The 19,334-nt window shown below is 40.9% G+C and overlaps 1 non-coding gene across 1 annotated transcript; it reads right to left on the bottom strand.

Moving 5' to 3' along the window:
* Window positions 1–18,609: 18,609 nt before the first annotated feature.
* On the bottom strand, window positions 18,610–18,752 carry LOC127672248 (small nucleolar RNA SNORA48). The gene has a single exon (XR_007974905.1). It is a non-coding gene; the product is annotated as a small nucleolar RNA SNORA48 (small nucleolar RNA).
* Between the last annotated feature and the right edge of the window lie 582 nt (window positions 18,753–19,334).

Genomic DNA, 19,334 nt, shown 5'->3' with positions numbered 1-19,334 from the left:
ACTATTCAGCCATTAGAAACAATGAACTCATGAAATTCTTAGGCAAGTGGATGGAGCTGGAGAACATCATACTAAGTGAGGTAACCCAGACTCAAAAGGTGAATCATGGTATGCATTCACTAATAAGTGGATATTAGCCTAGAAAATTGGAATACCCAAAACCTAATCCACACATCAAAGGAGGTACAAGAAGAACGGAGGAGTAGCCCCTTGTTCTGGAAAGACTCAGTGTAGCAGTATAGGGCAAAACCAGAACAGGGAAGTGGGAAGGGTTGGGTGGGAGAACAGGGGGAGGGAAGGGGGCTTATGTGACTTTCGGGGAGTGGGGGGCCAGAGAAGGGGAAATCATTTGAAATGTAAATAAAAAATATATTGAATAAAAAAAAAGAAAAAAAGTAAATGAAAAGGAGAAAGAAAATGAGCAGAGCACTTGGATTCATCTCTCTGTTTTCTGCTCATAGAGTCAATATCGCCAGTGGCCATTACTCTTTCTTCCCATGCCTTCCAAACATATTGGACCTCAAGCCATAAGCAAATCCTTCCCTCCTTAAATTATTTCTCCAGGTATTGTGTTATAGTAACTAGAAAAGTAGCTAACAGCAATTGATGTGGCTATACATGGAGTTAAAATGTAGCACTTATAGGACTTTCCCACCAATTCTCATAGCAGATGGTGGGCTGCAGGAAGATACCTAGGTTGGCTTGCAAAGCAGCTAAACCAAAATGAAGACTTGCAATATTTCATATTTCTCATCTGCTTTTCCTCCTCCGAAAGCAGCGTGGCATCATTTGACACAGGTACATGCTGGGTTTGGGCTGTAGTACAGATTATTCCTGAAGATGATTTTTCTTTTTTTAAACAGTTAACCAAATAAATTTATGTATATAAAGCTCTCAATTACTTAATGTCAGTTTACAGTGATAAAGATCTTATCCCAATTTTCTAACCTCTCTAAAACACCAGAAATATGTCTGAAGCCATCTGGATATCCGCGTGTCTCTCCCTACTCCACTCAGGAGTTCTTCTGCCTCTCCCTCTCTCTTTAGCTCCTCCTCCTCCTCTCCCCTCCAGTCACTGGCCTCTCACTGCCTCAATGTGAATGAATAGGAGATATCTTGCAATATTCCCCCTTTATGTTAAAAAAAAAAAAACCTTTCTCTCCAAATATAAATTGAGCACAACTATTACCATTTTGTAAAATATAAAGAATAAGATAGACCTAACACTGGGACCATCAACTTTGTCAATCAAACAGAACCTCTGTTCTCTATTCTATCATAAAAGACTGTAATAATTAACTCCCGACTCATAAATTGTATATCATCTGAAAACCATCTATTTAAATCTATATCAGCTTTCTCAATGCTAAACAGCTTGGGCTGGCTATGAGACTAATAGTCTTCAACCCCATCAGAAATCTGAGAGTAATAATAACTGAAAATAAATAGGAAGCCAAACACAGCTTCCAACACTTAGCCAAATGATAGAGACCTCTGAAAACCTTGACAGTCCTTCTCCTGAAACGTTGGAGCATTGGTCTTCAGCCTCCTGGCTCAGGGTCATCTGACAGACTTAGAGAAACAGGAATTATTAAGTACTAGCCATTCTGTTTCGGCAGAAATCAAGCTGTCCTAACCTGTAAAAGTGTCCTTTTTCTGGACAGAGTTTGTCTGTAGATAAGGAGAGGCAATTCTTGCCTGGTGGCTATTTCACCACAACAGAAGCAGCTCTATTGATGTTCAGTTTCTTCTTTGAATCCAAGAAAAGGGAAGCTGTCAAGAGTTGTAGTCTCCACAAGTGAAATAAGTAACATTAAATGTCACATTCTGTGGATTTCTGACATTTTTGAAAACCAACTATGTATGTAAAATAATGTGGACTTATCTGTTAACTACTTTCAGTTGTTTCTGATTAAAATCTTGAAAACACCCTAACAATAAACTCAGAGCCTTATATTTCTATTTGGCCCTAAACTCACAGGTTTAAACACCTCAGATCTGTAATAATAACAGCAAAGAAGGACTGGGTCTAAGCCCTGTACTTTCAAATATTTAGTATCAATAGAAGAAGTTTATACCAATGAAAACCTTGATTATGAATCAAAATGAATTCTGTAACAAATTAGAACTCATGACTTGAAGTTACTAACAATTAAAAGGATTTTTACCAAATGAAATTATGTCTATATAGTCAATTCTATTTCCTCCCTATTTCAAATATAACCATTTCTATATTCCCTAGAAAGAAAACCTAATAACAATAACCCTTTCCAGACTCAAATCCCAGGGAACTGGGTTGACAATTCTTTGTAACTTCTTCAAGCTGAGAATGGGGCATTGAGATATTAATAAGGCGGTGGGGGAATGGTAGGGAAAATGTGGTTGTTGGCTGGTCTCTGATTTCTGTGTCTTGACTGGGTCTAGCTGAAGTCCAGGACCTCAAGAGATCAAGCAGGTCAGTTCAGCATGTGTGACGAGGAGACTCAACCAGGCTGTATTTTCTGTAATATACAAATCTCAAAACAAAATTTTAGTATCACAAAGATAGATTTTCTGTTTGATATTCTGGAATCCAGTCCCCTGGAGGTCTCCCTCCATCATCTCTGATCCAAACAGCTCTGGAAGATGTCCAGAGCCTAATCACCCTTTCTAAAAACACAAAGACAAAACCTTTTCCCCAAATCAACATATCCTTGAGCCAGTAACCAGAAAAACCTTCATTTTGACCTCTCTCTCAGAGGAGTGATATAACCACAAAGCTACATTACACCCATTATGAAAATCAAAGCAATCTAAAGCAAATGAAATAAGCTAAGGTATTATATGAGCCTCTACTTAGGCATCTACTATATTACCAAGCAAGAAAAGATACCCAAAATTTTATGTGTGGGCCACGATAAAAGGAATATGAGCTTCCTCTGGCTAGTAAACTATCTTTTTATCATCTTACTGTTTGGCTCTCTGCCCAGAGTAGCCATCCTGTTTAACCATCTATCTGTTGAGCTCTCTATTTGAGCTGCAGACTTTTGACAATTAATACCTGTGCTAAGCAGGCAATTGCTGTCACGACACTCTTTAGAGTCAGTGGCTACTTCCCTATCCTAGTACAAATTAAACAATCTAAAACCAGTGAAATAAACTAAGATACTGTAGGAGCTTCTGCTTTGGCCACTTTTATCTAGCCTAGTAGGAAATTTCACCCAAAAATCCTGTGATAGACCATGCTAGAAAGGATATGAGCTTCTTCTGGCTAGTAAACTATCTTTATTCTAACTTAACACAATTGACTCACCCTTCCATCTGCACCTGCTTATAAGCAGGCAGCTATCAAAGCAGGATTTAAACCCAGAATTCCTGTGGCGCCATATTAGATAGAATTTGAGTATCCTGATAAGATTTATTTTCCCCACTAGGAGTCCTCAGTATTTTCAGTCTTTTCAGTCCTTAGTATTCTCAGTTGTTTCAACTTGGCACAATTGAGTCCTGTAACCCTATTTTGACACTCTTAGTTACTCAATAACAATAACAACAAATACAAAACAAAAAAATAAAACTCCAACTTTTAGACTAATAGTCTTAGATTTCTGGTGGTTGTATGTCTAGGCCCACATTGGTTTCAACAAATGTAGTACGAATATAATTAAAAGAGTACCGCCCTGCCAAGCCTCTGCACCACGTCCCAGAGATCTCACTTTCTCTTCTGAGCCAGTCTCTTCCAGCTAGCTCTCCAGCATCTTAGCTGTGTTTCCTCTCTGCCATAGACTATGTAAATGGCAGGAGTCCTACACTCCTGCCCTGCACCCAAATACCTGGTAAAGCATGCCTCTTAAACTTAAATAGTTAACAAAATATAGTTATGTATAGAAAACTTCCAATTATGTAGTGCCAATTTACAATGATAAAGGTCTTATCCCAATTTTCTAACCTCTCCAGAACACCAGAAATACGTCTGAAGCCATCTGGATATTCGTGTCTCTCCCTGCTCTGTCATTGCTAAAGATGTTAAAGTTTATCTTACGTCCCAGCTTTGGTGGGAGGAAGGTTAGATCTGTTTTTTGATTTTCAGAGTCCCGTTGGAATAATAATTTGGAGGAGGCAGGGGGTGAAAGATGGTTGAGCAGTTAAAGTTACTCGGTGGCTAAAATCATGTACTGTTTTGCCAGAAGAACTAAGTGTGCCTCACAGCACCCATATGAGGCAGCTAATGATTACACCATGCAACAGATCTGGTATAAAGGGGGAATAGTTGGGGGATGCAAAGGGGATGAGGACCTAGAGAAAGGGTAAAGGTAGACAAGAGGACATGTAGACAGACAGACAGACGGGAGCAGAGTCATGAGAGTAACGAAGAAGGGGGCAGAGGAAAACAGAAAGGGGGAGAGGACACCTGGGAATGAGAGGCAGGCCAGGCAGCCCTTTTATATGAAACCACACCTGAAGCACCTGGCAGCGACAGAGGATGACATAAGCTATTGCTAGGTCTCTGTGAGGAGCATAGTAGAATTTCCTGTAAGCTAACACCAGCTCCACCACTCAAGGGCATACACCCAAAGGAGATCTTATCCTACTCCATGTATACTTGTTTGAGCATATTCATTTCTGTTCTATTCATAAGAGCCAGGAATTGGAAACAACCTAAATGTTCCTCACTGAACAATGCTTAAAGAAAATATGGTCCATTTCCACAATGGAGTAATACTTAGCTGCTGAAAAACTGCTGTGAAATTTGCAGGCAAATGGTAGAAAGTTTAAAAAATCATCCTGAATGAGGTAACCTAGACCAAGAAAGAAACATGGTATGTTTTCACATCTTTATGGATATTAGCTACTCAATACATGATAATCAACCTACAATCCATAGACCTAGAAGGGTCAAGTATAGAGAAAATGACCAAGGGGACATATTAATCTCCCTGGGAAGCAAAATTAGAAGATATTTGATGTGTGTGCTTGAGGCAAAAGAACAGGAATGGAGGGTCAGAAGGAGAAATGGGACTGAGGGAGGCAATATGGGGAGAGACAGCTAGACATGAGGGGCACTTGAGGGGTGTATGGAAATCCAGTGCAGTGGAAACTTCTTGAAATATATGAAGGTGATCCTAATGAAGTCTCCACATAGTGAGGGAGATGGAATCCCAACTGACCATATCTTGTCACCAGACAAAATTTCCAGTATTAGGACTAGATTACATCCAATTGATTTGTTGGCCAAGGTGGGCCTAAGAAAATTCCCTGACAACCCAGTCTGTTGCAAGACAATAGATTACTCTTTGCAAAGTGACAGCTAAGCCTCTCATTCCTGAAAACAATACCAATACAACTTCTCACTGACCATGAAAATGTCAAGCTATAATCCCTATATTCCAGTGTCTTTAGTGTGGGAAGGTTCTCTGTAGGCTACCTAAGAGACATAAGCACTAACCCAGCCGCAAAACATTTGATCTATAATCTATCCTGCTTGAGAAATTTGCTAGAATAATGGCAGCACAAAGCTTGTGTTAGTAACCAACCACCGATGTCTGATTTGACATAAGGCTCATTTCACTAGATGAAACTCATACATGACACAGCTCAGATGACCAAGAATCACAGCCTAAATAGCATAAAAATCTGGGGTAAAAGCAAGCACTACTGGACTAAAAAAGGTAACAATGAAATGGATTATCATGATATTGTGCTCATAGATCAGTGCCTTATTCAGCAAGCATAGAAAAGCTTCCTCCTGTAGCTGATAAGAACAAATACAGAGACCCACAGTCAGACATTACACACACATACACACACACACACAGATACACACAGACACACACACACACACATACACACATACACACATACATATACACACAGATACACACACAGATACACACACACACATACACACACACAGATACACACACACACATACACACACACACACACACACACACATACAATGGGGGGGAGAGGGAGAGGGAAAGGGAGAGGGAGGGGAGCTTGGAACACCCAAATTTAAATGTATTGTCTCCATCAAATCTCTCCACTCAGAGCTCAGGGAACTCTTCAAAAGAGGAAACAGAGAGTGTGAAATCAAGAGGGGATGGAAGATACCCAGAGTTCAAGGCCCTCTAATCAACTCATCTGAACTCACAGAGACAGAAGCAGAAAGCACAGGACTGACATGGGTCTGCACCAGGTTTTCTGAGTATATATTGAGTATGTAAATGAGTTGGTCTCTGGTTCTTCTGCCTTCTCTTGGGACTTTTTTCATTTTGTTCGTTAGCCTTGTCCAACACTTCAGTGTGATGTGTGCCCTCCCCCCAGCCTTTGAGCAGAAATTCAGACCTTGGCACTAGCCACAACTGCCCACCTAGGGTGGAGCTCTCAGACCCAGGTGAAGTCCATTGTTCTTCAAAGACCTGCAGTTTCCTGAGAGGAGCCAACCACCTGTTGAGCAACCAAACCGGTTTGGGGACAAGTTCCCAGCCTTTTGGGGGAAGGGTTTTCCACCACTTTTAAATTTGGAGCTTCCCATTAAACACTGAACCTTGATCAGAAATAGACTTGGCTTGTTATTTCTCTCACCTGACTGTTTTATTTCAGCCCCAGCTTTCCTTCCAGAAGACTCGGTTTCTGTAGCCGCAGGTGGTTACAGTGATGGTTTTATCTTTTTATACTTCATTTTGTGTTTTGTTGTTATCTCTTAGAAACCTGATCTTTTCTAATGATAGGCAGAAAGGGAGTGAATCTGTATAGGGGGGAAGTGGGAAGAGGCAGAGAGGAGAAGAGGGGGTAACTGTATGCAGGATGTATTGTACAAGAAAAGAACTGATTTTTAATAAAGAAGGAAAATTAATTAAAAAATAATTTCTGAGGGTCTGGAGTATGTGCCACATATCTGCCTGGGATGTGGTTACTGAACTTCTCTTGACTCAGGTGTGATGAGCTTCTCCATCTGAACCCAAGGGGATAAAATATTGGTAAAGTCATTTGGAGTTTTATATGTATGTATATGTAAATAAATGAGTATATATACTTATATGGTGTACAAATGTCTGCTAAAATACACCATGTATACATATATGTGCAAATGTGTGTATGCTACATTGATGTGCAGCATATATACACTGACATACTTATACAAAAATGTTAAATATAAGCCACATGCATACACATCCATGTATGCATTCATACTAGTGTAAAACACACCAATTTTTTCTGGATCGTGGTATTGTTAGTGATATTTTTCTGATTTTTTTTTTGGTGTGCTTTGTTTTTTGGCTTATTTTTTGTTTTGTTTTTCAAGATAGGTTCCCCCCCTCCCCACTCCACCCCCTCTCTTTCTGTAGCCCTGGCTGTCCTGGAACTTACTCTGTAGATCAGGTTGGCCTTCAACTCACAGAGATCTGCCTGCTTCTACCTCCCAGCTCCTGAAATTGAAGGCATGTGCCACCACTGCCTGGCTTCTGGCTTTTCTATATTTCCTTTCTCACAGTACTTTAGTAAGATAGATATTCCAGTGAGCAAAGCCATGGGTTCCCATAATTTATGTGCTGCTTCCTCCTTCTTCCCATGTGTAGCTTTGTTTTGGTCACAAGGTAACTTTAAAAAATACAAAGAACTCATTTAAATGTATTTATTTGACTTATTTATTTTATTTAGCTTTGGCCCTGGTGTATCCTATGACCTACTTGAGAGCAGTACACATATCTTAATTTGTGTTGCCATCATATGCACCTAACAGTTATCAGATAGAAAATCCCCAACTCTTCACTGATATCAAGAGTCTACCTGATAAAAATCTGTTTCCAGGAAACTGAGTTATAAATCTTTGGACCAATTACAGAAAATGAGGGGACAACAATACACCAGAAACAAGCAATGAGGTCATTTCATGCAACCGCCATGCAGTTCAGCAAGACGGTGATCGTGTAAAACCTCAAATAAAATCACACTCCCTCTAACAGCTGATTTAGTTAGACGAGTCTTGGGTGAACTACTTTTGCTGCAAGGTAAAATAAAGAGAGCTTGTTTAAAACCAAGACCAGGCAAAGTGATTACAGATTCCCTTTGTAAGACTGTGCTGTGCTTAATGCTTGCTCAGAGGAAGAAACAGCATTTTTCTGCCCAATCAACAGCTCCTGTTGCCTTGCCAGTTGGGAGAAGACAACACAGTGTGCAGTTGCGAACTCTTTAGACTTTTCTTTAGTACACCAAGCACCAGAGCAGTGATATATCTCCCATCTCTGTGAGGTTCCCCCAGCAGCTGACATGAGACTGTGTGCACAGTTCTGACCCTGCACAGAGATATTATGATTCAATTGACCCAATAGGCTATTGAGCATCCTCTGAAAAGCATTATGATGAAAAAAAAATACTTCTGAATACAATGTGTTGCATTTCTCCTGTGAGATGGTTGCAGTCTCCTCTTTCACTCCAGGTTTTCAGAATGTCCAAATGCAGGTAAGCAAAATCTAAGGAAGTATTATGAATTTTAAGGCTAGGCTGTATAACTATGTAAATATTTCTTCAGTGTCCCTTTCTAATTACTTAACACACAGAAAGCATTCAGCATGCAAGAGAGTATACTGCTTCTTATGTCACAGTCATCCTGCGCATCATTGCCCCCAGCTTGGGAAATATAGATGTTTGTCTTCACTATTCACCGTGAAGGGGCAGAGATCTAGAACATTGTCCTGATAACTACTCCTGGATTCTAGAGCCATTCTGGTGTGGTAGCTTTCTGTGTATTTTAATGTTACTGATAAACCCTTTCACTATGAGTGACTAGGATTTTTTATGTTCAACCCAGGAGCTGTAAAAGCCATGTTCCAGCTGTAAGGCCTGGGTCCTCCACTGTCTTTCCTACCTATAACCCATGCTGGTAAAGTTACATTTCCTGTTGGTGGTGAAGGAGTGGGGGAGCCATCAGAGTAGTCATTTATGTGATGAAATATAAGTGCATTGTTGAGTCAAATACTGCTGTGGGAAGTTGAATAAATCTATGGTGTTTAAGGAAATCTACTGCGTGAAAGAGCTTCTCTTGTTAACATAACACAATCATTTCATTGCTGCTGAAGAAAATTAAGGGCAATATGTCCATATGAAATAAGTGAAAGAGAGAGATTCATATTCACCTCAGACATACAGGGATTTCCCAGGTATCTTCATAAGCTATGGATAACTTATGGTACCCCTTGCCAGAGTTTTAGTGCTCCCTCCACAAGACTATTAGCATTAGCAACATGCAACTTACATTAAAATTGATGCACCTTATATATATATATATATATATATATATATATATATATATATATATGTGTGTGTGTGTGTGTGTGTGTGTGTGTGTGTAGGGCTATGGCCATGTGCACATATAGCTATGCACAAACACATTCAGATCACAGGATGAGGCAGGTTTTCTGTTTATATGTGACCCAGATAGTTCTGAAGAAGGAAAGTATAGGGTACAAAAAAGAGCAACGGTGGGAATTCAGGGGACAAGGGAAGGCAATGGGGGTATTGAAGAATATTTCAGATGTAAATATATGAAGCAGTAATGAAACTTGGTTATATGGATATAAATTAAAATAAATTTTAGGTAAAAACATTAAAAAAATGTTTGCACAATATTATTCTATCACGAAACCTTCCAGGATGTCCTTGCCAGGCACTCACCCTTTCCAGTTGCCAAGGTAGAAAAATTCTGCTTAATTTTTCAATATAATGAGACTCATTTGGCTTCCAGACAACCTCCAACTTGGCCTTCATTAACAAGGACAATGACATACCGGCCTCTGCTACTCTTTTTCCCTTCCATTTATTTAGAACTCAAGTAGACAGAGGAAATCAACACATCAGCTTATTGAAAGGGAGGAAGAGGCTAGAGACATGGTTCACAGGGTTAAATGCTTAACTCACAAGCAGAGGGACTTAAGTGTCAGGGCCCAGAACCCACAGATAAAGGTGTGGTATGAGGCTCATGCTTGTAATTCCAGATGGGGATAGGCAGATCCCTGGACTCATTGGCTAACCTAAGTGTCTGCTGTAGTTCTTATCTCAACAATACGTGGTAGCTAGCAAGTGAGGAATGGTTCTGGAGGTTAGCTTCAAGTCTAGACCACACACACACTCATACACACAAATGCACACAACAGGTGATGCCTGCATTCAACAGGATGAAAAAGGAGGAGGATGAGCTTGAACCAAGTCTGGAATAATTAAGGGAGAGCCTGTTTCAAGAAACCAAAACCCAAAATAAAACAAAGGTATGGGTTAGTCATGATTATTTGCAATCAATGGATGTTGGCTGGTTCTAGCACAATCATCAGGTGGTTCAAGTACAATTCATCTGCTTGTCCTTTAGCTGGCTGTCGAGGCTGGTTTTGAGCCCTGGTACCTGAGCTAGGATAGCAAGTGTTAGCAAAATCACGGTGTATGAAAACTGACAATCAAAAGTGTATGGAGCAAAGGGATTAGAGAAGGAGGTGAACAAATCTAGGCTTGCCCAGAATACTATTCAGTACTTGTTTACAAACCAAAGTATGTATTCAGAGGAAGTATGTATAAAGAGGATGAGGAGAAGGGTGATACAGGCTAAGCTAGGGAAGCCTGGTCCTTCTATGGCTAAGGAATGGTGCTGGAGGCATTTTTCAAAGTATGACTATGACAAGATTGTCATAGGTGACCCAGTGTGATCATGTGACATCTAATGTCTATCCTTTGAATGCTAGGTGGGACAACAGTGATGATCAAAATGATCAGCTTCATATGAGGCTATATTCCTCTGAGAATTGACTTGTGATTGGTTAGATAACTGTATTTTTATGTGTTCCTTCTGCCTGACTATGTAGGACTCCTTTGCACAGAAAGACTGGGGAATTTCATGACATATCACTGTACAGCATACAGGTCTCATAGGGTTAGACTTCTCAATGGTTACTGGCTTCTCCAAGCATGTTGGATCTCTCTACTGGTGACAGGATTCCCCAAGTAAATGTGTCCCAAGAGATTAAAAATAGAATATTTTTCATGACCTAGCTAGACTTTGAAGCCCTGAAACATAAATATGATTTTTGTGCTTTTGTACATACACAGGGTCAATCCAGACTTAGGGCATGCAGGGTTAATGTAACCAAAATACCAGGAGCCATGGTGCATTGAGGATATATGTGGGAGTGTGGGGGATTAACCACTGATCACTACATTGGAAACATGGATGTTTGTATAAGAAGCTTCATTTATTTAAAGGCTTATTAGGGAAAAGTATAATTTGTTCACATTAATTTGTAATGCTTGTCAGTGAAAGCAGGCATTTATCCATCAATATTATTATAATTAAGTTCTGACTAAATACTGATTATGACTTCCTTGAACTTATCACAATTTGTTCAATAAATTTGGGTGCTTTCTCTTTTTATTAGATATTCCTTATTTACATTTCAGATGTTGTTCACTTTCCTGGTCACTTCCTCCCCAGAAAATTCCCTAACCCATCCCACCTTCCCCTGCTCTCCAATCCACCTACTCCTGCTTCCCTGTCCTAGCTTTCCCCTATACCGAGGCATCTAATCTTCTCAGGACCAGGGGCCTCTCCTCCCTTTGATGCCCAACAAGGCCATCCTCTCCTGCATATGCGACTAGATCAATGGGCGCCTCAATGTGTACTCTTTGGTTGGTGGGAGCTCTAGGAGTACTAGATGGTTCAAATTGTTGTTCCTCTTATGGCACTACAAATCCCTTCAGCTCCTTGGGTCCTTTCTCTAGCTCCTCCATTGGAGACCTTGTGCTCAGTTCAATGTTTGGCTGATAGTGTCTCCCTTTGTAGTTATCATACTCTGGCAGAGCCTCCAAGGAGACAGCTATATCAAGTTCCTATAAGCAAGCACTTGTTAGCATCCAGAACAGTGTCTGGGTTTTGTAACTGTATATGGGATGGATCCCTATGAGGGGCAGTCTCTGGATGGTCTTTCCTTCAGGCTCTGTTCCACATATTGTCTCTGTATCTCCTCCTGTGGGTATTTTGTTCTCCCATCTAAGAAGGACCTGAGTATCCATACTTTGTTGTTCCTTCTTCTTGAGCTTCATTTAGTCTGTGAATTGCATCTTGTGTATTCCAGACATCTGTAATAATATCTAATTATCAGTGAGTGTGTACCATGTGTGTTCTTTTGTGATTGGGTTACCTCACTTAGGATGATATTTTCTAGTTCCATCCATTTGCTTAAGAATTTCATAAATTCATTATTTTTAATGGCTGAGCAGTATTCCATTCTGTAAATGTACCACATTTTCTGTATCTATTCCTCTGTTGAGGGATATCTGGGTATTTTGCAGCTTCTGACCATTATAGATAAGGCTGCTATGAACATAATGGAGCATGTGTCCATAATACATTCTGGAGAATCCTCTGGGTATATGCCCAGGAATGGTGTAGCAGGGTCCTCATGTAGTATTATGCCCAGTTTTCTGAGGAACCGCCAAACTGATTTCCAGAGTGGTTGTACCAGCTTGCAATCCCACCAGCAGTGGGAGAGTGCCCTTCTTTCTCCACATTCTTGCCAGCACCTTCTGTCTCCTGAGTTTTTGATCTCAGCCATTCTGACTGGTGTGAGGTGAAATCTCAAGGTTGTTTTGATTCCATTTCTCTAATGACTAAGGGTATTGAACATTTCTTTAGGTGCTTTTCAGACATTAGATATTCCTCAGTTAAGAATTCTGTTTAGCCCTGTACCCCATTTTTAATAGGGTTATTTAGTTCTCTGGATTCTAACTTCTAGAGTTCTTTGCATGTATTGGATATTAGCCCCCTGTCAGATGTGAGTTTGGTAAAGACCTTTTCCAAATTTGTTGGTTGCCATTTTGTCCTATTGACAGTGTCCTTTGCCTTACAGAAACTTTGTAATTTTATAAGGCCCCATCTGTCGATTCTTGATGTTAGAGCATAAGCTATTGGTGTTCTATTGAGGAAATATTCCCCTGTGCTCATGTGCTCAAGTTTCTTCCCCACTTTCATTTCTATTAGTTTCAGTGCATCTAAAGTCTAATTTTAAAATTTAATGCATAATACATTTTCTCTATCATGGTAATACTGCAAAATATAAACCAATTGTATGTCCAAAAAGTAAACAGTGGAAAACAATCCCAAGATGCTTTATAAAATGCTAGAAATAGACTATCATGTGACTTTCCTAGACAAACATATAGAAATATTTGTTTACTTCACATATGACAGAAACAGATCACAGAAATGCTTCCAATATGTGGGTCCCTCTGAACACCTGGATCAGTGATTACATTCAGGAGAATGGATTGAGAGGAAGGTAACCATGACATTGAAGAGTCCCATCACTATGTGAATGGTGACTCATGAAGCTGCAACCTCAGACTTACACCTTCAGCTACCCTGAGCTATTCTCTAGCAGCCCCAAGTCCACAGCTGCAGAACTGAGAGTGGTAAATAAAATCTCAGGTGAACATGTGGTGATCTTGTCTTTCAGATGAGAATATTAACAATTCCAGCACATTTACTGTGAAGATGCTAGAGTCATCTCTGCTCCATGATGACATTGTTATACCTGTAGGAAACAACCATATCACAAAATGCACAAGTAAAAAAGCAATTTGAAGAGATGAGTACACAGGACACCCTTCTTGAGAAAATGGACTTCCTGAAGCCCCCGTCTGTCATGTGGAATGGATATTCAGAACAGGATTCAGTTTATGTGTAGAGACGGAAGACAAGGCTTTGTGAAGCGACTGAAGGTTAGTAAAAATGGCTAGCTAAGGTGAGTACCACATTTTTAAGCATCGGAATCTTTTGTGAGAGAACATGTTCCATGGTATTATGAGGAGAAATGAACAGAGCACCAGATATTGAGTAGATTTTCATATATAAACATTTCTAGTTGTTTAAAGAATGGATTTCTGATTGATAGTTATCTCTCCTCCAAGCAGATATTAGCAAGACTATTATCTTCGAATCTTAAGATTCTGTCAACTTGTTCATGGGGTTTTCAAGGTCACCATGCTGATCTTCACACAGCAACCAAAGCAAGGAACAAAATGAAGCAATGGTGAGCTTTTCCCATGCCGGGGATTGAACTGCCATGCAGACTTTAATCATACTCTTTGAGACAGAACTCAGGAGTGTGACTGAAGATAGCTGGGCCATGAGAAAAGAGCTAGCTGCATGCCTGCTAAGCAGATGACAGGGTCCACAAGCACATGACCAGTCTCTGCTAAATTCAGGAAGTAAAATTAGGCCAAGGCTTGATGCTGAGTGCTATCATATGTTGGAACCTAATGCCCAATGTGATACAGTTAAAGAGGAAATCCAAACAGAATTCACTAAGTCATAAAGACTTTATCTTTATAAATGATGGAAAAGGTTAAAGGGAATTCTTTGTGCTTCCCATCACATTAGGATACAGTGAGAAAACAACAATACAGAAGCAAAGTGAGTACTTAACCAGTACTTACCACTCTCCAAATCTGATAAAGTATTGACAAAGGACACCAAAATTTCCAGAGGTATGACGAAAAACAGCCCGCGGGTATTATGTCATATCTATCAGTTCTATATAATAGGACAAAAAAAATAAACCCTTAATTTAATATCCTTATCTGTTACCACCCCCACCCTTCTGTGTATCTGTGTGTATGTGTGTGTATGTGTGCACATGCATGTGCCACTACAAGTGGAGGATAATTTAGGGCTGTTTTCTTCTCCCACCATGTGGATCCCAAGAATCAAATGCAGGTCCTTAGGTTTAGCTACAAGAGCCTTCACCTGCTGAGCAATTCTTTGACCCTTGTTTCCTCCCCTGCAAGCAAGAGTAGTCCTACACTTGTGGGAAGGTTGAATCAAGATGGAGACTTCAAGTCTTTGGACTTAAGACTATAAATGCTAAAAAGACTAGCTATGAAGACATGCTATATCTATAAAACCTAACCTGGACTAGGATCACCTCAAAACTTCTGTGAATAATGTCAAAGAATTTCCAGGGTTACCTGGAAAATTTAGGCTGAGTCAACAACTATTGCTGAAATAGAAGTACACTCTATTATAACAGAGAATACATTGTGGGAACATTGTCAGTGACCACAAAGGTTGCTCAGAGGCAATATAGTGCCTCAGGAAAGTAGACATTGGTCACTGCTGTCTCTGTTAGGGCTAAAGTAATGTCTTGTGGAAATGTAAATGACTCAACCCTGGTAATTATCTCTTTGAAGGTAGACACACTTGGTAACTTTGTACATTCACCTCACCTCCACTTCTGGCAGCCATCTTGATGTAGCTATCAGCGAAGAAAGAATCTTCTGTTTCAGTAAACCCAAATAAGACCATGCTAAGAAAACCCAACTCAATTAACATGAATACAAGCTGCATGTCTAGATTGGGCAGATCTACCACTACACTCCTATATTCCCAGCTATGAGATCCCTTGCACCTCGTGGATTCTCCAGGTCATGTGTTTCTGCTCCGTTCTTCTACCTCTGCCTCCTCTGTTGTCCTCTCTTCTCCTCCTTCTCCCCAAACCTTTTCAGCTCTACCTTCCTTTCCACTGCCCAATGACCAGCTCTAGCCTTTATTTTACAAGTCAAAAATGGGGAGAAGGTTCACAAGAAGTCAACTGAGTATATGATTTACTCCTCCTCCTAGGCAGCCCCTCTTGGAAAAGAAGAATTAGCATCAAAATACAAACAGCACCAAGGCAATGGACAACAATCTTCTACTTCATTCCCTCAGTCTCCACAGTTTACCTTTTCTCTAGATTATCTTTTAATAGTCCCTATATCTGCATCCTTCCTCCAAAGCATAGAAACATTTGTATCTTCATGTGTCATGAAAATAAACTCCCTTTAACTGGATCTGAAAACTGTACCCAGGAAGCACCAGGAATGTCAAAGCAACCAGAGGCAGATTAACTAGCATCTCCCATCTCAGACAAAGTGCGAGAAGACAGTGCTGAAAACCCTTTTTCAAGGCGTCTGCAGGTCTGTGGATCCCTAAAAATAAAACAGTGATATAGAGAGTCCTGTTAGGTATAGGGCTCCCATAAATCCAGATGCTTGTTTCCTTATTCGGTGCTCATCTAATCCATTTCCAAGGAAGTGTGACTCTGCAGTGATTCACAAAGAGAAAATGGTTGCTTAATTACCCAGAAGAATTTCCTAGAAATGCCTCAGTAACAACTTGCCTTCCTTTACTCCTGATCTGTGAATAACAAAGCAATTGAAAATGAAAATCAAACTGAGAAATTTACAGTGAGCTCTTTGGTCACAATGAGGCACAGCTTTGAAATAATTATGTGAATAAATCACCCCTTTCTCCACCCACTCCTGAGGCAGTCATCATTTTTATAGCTTAGTTTGCTACTAAGACTTGAGAGTAAAGTGTGATTTAATTATTGTCTTTACTTCCTCATGTGTGAACACTTCAGCCACAGGGAATAAATTCCAGAAACCATCATTTGATCTGTTAGCTCTTCAGACCCTCACCACCCCTAGCCTGGGGATCACTTTCCTTAGTGATAGCCTCATACTGTGAGAAGTAAATAAATAATGGGTTAGGACTTGGTTAGCTGTGATTCTTACAGACTCTTGCTCCCCAGTAATGACATTGCTTATGAGTAAACCACTCTGTGTCTCTGTAGCTCACATATAAAGTGCAGAGGATGGCAGTCCAGACAGCCAACTTATTCTGTTAATCTTTAATTCTGTTTTGTACTGTTAAGGAGAATATCACTACGGGTAAATCCAAAGGTGTGGGTCTTAGGCTGGGATGTGGCTGGCGATGTCTGTAATAAAGTGCTCACTTATCTCAAAGCTCTGAGCTTCAACCACACACACACACACACACACACACACACACACACACACCACTAAAAGAACAAAGTAAATAAATAATTCTCAATGAACTTACTATTGAAGGAAAGAAAAATAAGTAATTAAGAAAATTACTGCTTAGAAGGCAGGGTAAATAAAAAGCAATGGATTTATCACGAGGTGGAAATAAAGTCTGAAACTGTAAGTACATTAGTCAAAGAAGGTAGCATCTGAGTCAGGCTTGGTTAGCTATGATAATTATATTGACTACAGAGATTTTAGGGTAGGCCAACTCAGAGTCCTGGATCTGGATCCGGTTGGTAGCTGAGCCTGGGCAGGAGGCCTGGCTTGCTCACTTACACCCATACTTCTAGAGACAGCTCCTCTGTTAAGTCAAACCATAGAGCTCACTTTCCCAAGTACTGCAGCCTGCAAAGGGCTTTGCCAGCTCTCCCAAGTGCTGCTGTTGGTTAGAGGTAGGGCCAGATCTCCAGAGTGATTCTGCTAGTGAGGAGCAGAGCAAGCTCACCTGCTCTTACCACTCAGGGTCTAGCTCTCCCAACTGACACAATCCTGAGGGGTGACAGGGTGATGACATCACCTCTGTACCCACACCACCACGTGGAAAAACAGTAGCAGGGCCAGAGTCCCTGTGCCTCTCCTGCCAGGATCAGCCCTCTTCCACTCATCCAAGTTCTGCATCGGAAGGGAGAGCTCTCCCACTCCATGACCCTGTAAGCAGCTTTCCTGACTGCTGGAGTCCCACATGCTCACCCTCAGCGCTGGCTCACCCATATTCTGCTACCAGGGCCAGCTTTACTGTACAGCCTAGGCAAGGAACAGGGCCTACTCTCCCAAGTTCTGGTGCTGATAAGAAGTGGGACCAGCTTGAAGTGGAAATTTCTGGTCTCCTTGGAGACCCGGTTGTGTCACGTGATGTTTTTCTGGAAACTGTCTTAAGACATTTTGCTGAAGCAGACACATAGGAAGATATTTTGCTGACAGTTATTTTGGTTGGTGGACTATAAAATAGGGAAGTTGAAGCATTTAAGAAATCTTACTAAAGTAGATTTTGGAAAATATAAGGCTATACCAACTTTCTAGAATGATGCAGGGAGTGAAGGGTGAGGCCAGTTCTGCAAAGCCCCTGGACATCCATGGGACCCCTTCACCCCTACAGCAGCTGTCCTGACTAGAAACATCCCTGTTCTCTAGTGGTAATATGAGCCATGGCCATGCCAATCAACGTAGACATCTGCTGCTGCTGCTGCTGCTGCTGCGGCTGCAGCTGCGGCTGCTGCTGCTTAGCAATGGACTCACACATGTTCCTGGGTATCAGCTCTGCTTGTGGCCTTACCATGGTCACAGGTGGCAGGGTTGGCCACTCACAACAGGCTACTCCTTTCCACCCTTGAGTCTTCAATGCCATTTCTTTATAAAATGCTCAAGATGTTCTACTTCTCCTTCTCTCCCATCAGACCAACACAAACACATTGTGGTTGCTCCTGCTGCAGGCTGGACACATGGCTCCTGGGTCCCTGGGTGACATCCTCAGTTTGTAGCCCTCCTGTGCTTTGTGTTACAAGGCAGATCTGTATGTTAGTCTGCAGGTCTCTGTCTTTCTTCCTCCTTCCTTGTTGGGCTGCATAGAGGTAGGCGCAGCTCTGTGTATGTATGGCCTACCTGTGACAAAGGGTGTAGGTATCCCCCCCCCACGCCTGGACAGGGTGGCATGGTGAAATGAAAGTCTCTGTCTTTCTTCCACAATACACTGCCTCGGCTGGATTTGATTTAATTTCAGACTTATGTATCCTAGGTATAAAAGAGCTTTGGCCACCAAGCCAGGCATCAAGCTAGGATGAACAAAGGACTGCTGTCAACTGCACTATCCCTGACTGACATAAGAGCATAGCAACAAGGTGTCTCTTTGCCCACAGCCAGGGGTCAAGTCTCCCCTTTTAAAATGGTAGTTTTTCAGTTATTCCCTCATGGCTTACTATGAACACAATCTTTCTTTCTAAAGGCCTATTTTAAAATTATCATTATATTTTAATAGTAGATTCTTCTCACATTGTTCATATGCCTTTCTAAGTTCATGTTAACTCTTTGGGTAAAACAGAACAACTGCACAATCTAGCTCTACTATGAGTTGTCCATTGCACCCCATACCCCCATGTTTCCCCTTTATCAGGTGAGAGTATGGGGATGAGAATACATTGTGGAGTCTTTACAAACACCACAGTGTTCAGCTGTACCATCTGCTTTCGAGCTATGTATCTAAACAAAAAGAAGCAGTACTCAAGACAGTGTGCTTCTTTAGTCTTGTGTTTAAACTAAGCCCTCGATCTCTCCCTACAGGGTCTACTTACAACATTTATAGGGGGAGCAGCATGCATTCTTCCTCTAGAGGAATCCCAATTTGTTTCCTTGAGTATATTCAGAGTGGCATAAGACAAACCATCATGCATCCGTATCCAGGTTGCAGTGATCAGGACAAGAATGTGAACTAATGTCCAGGGTGCACACAA

This window comes from Apodemus sylvaticus, chromosome 21, assembly GCF_947179515.1.
Source record: "Apodemus sylvaticus chromosome 21, mApoSyl1.1, whole genome shotgun sequence".
Lineage (NCBI taxonomy): Eukaryota > Metazoa > Chordata > Mammalia > Rodentia > Muridae > Apodemus > Apodemus sylvaticus.
This window is presented reverse-complemented; position numbering and strand designations above follow the sequence as displayed.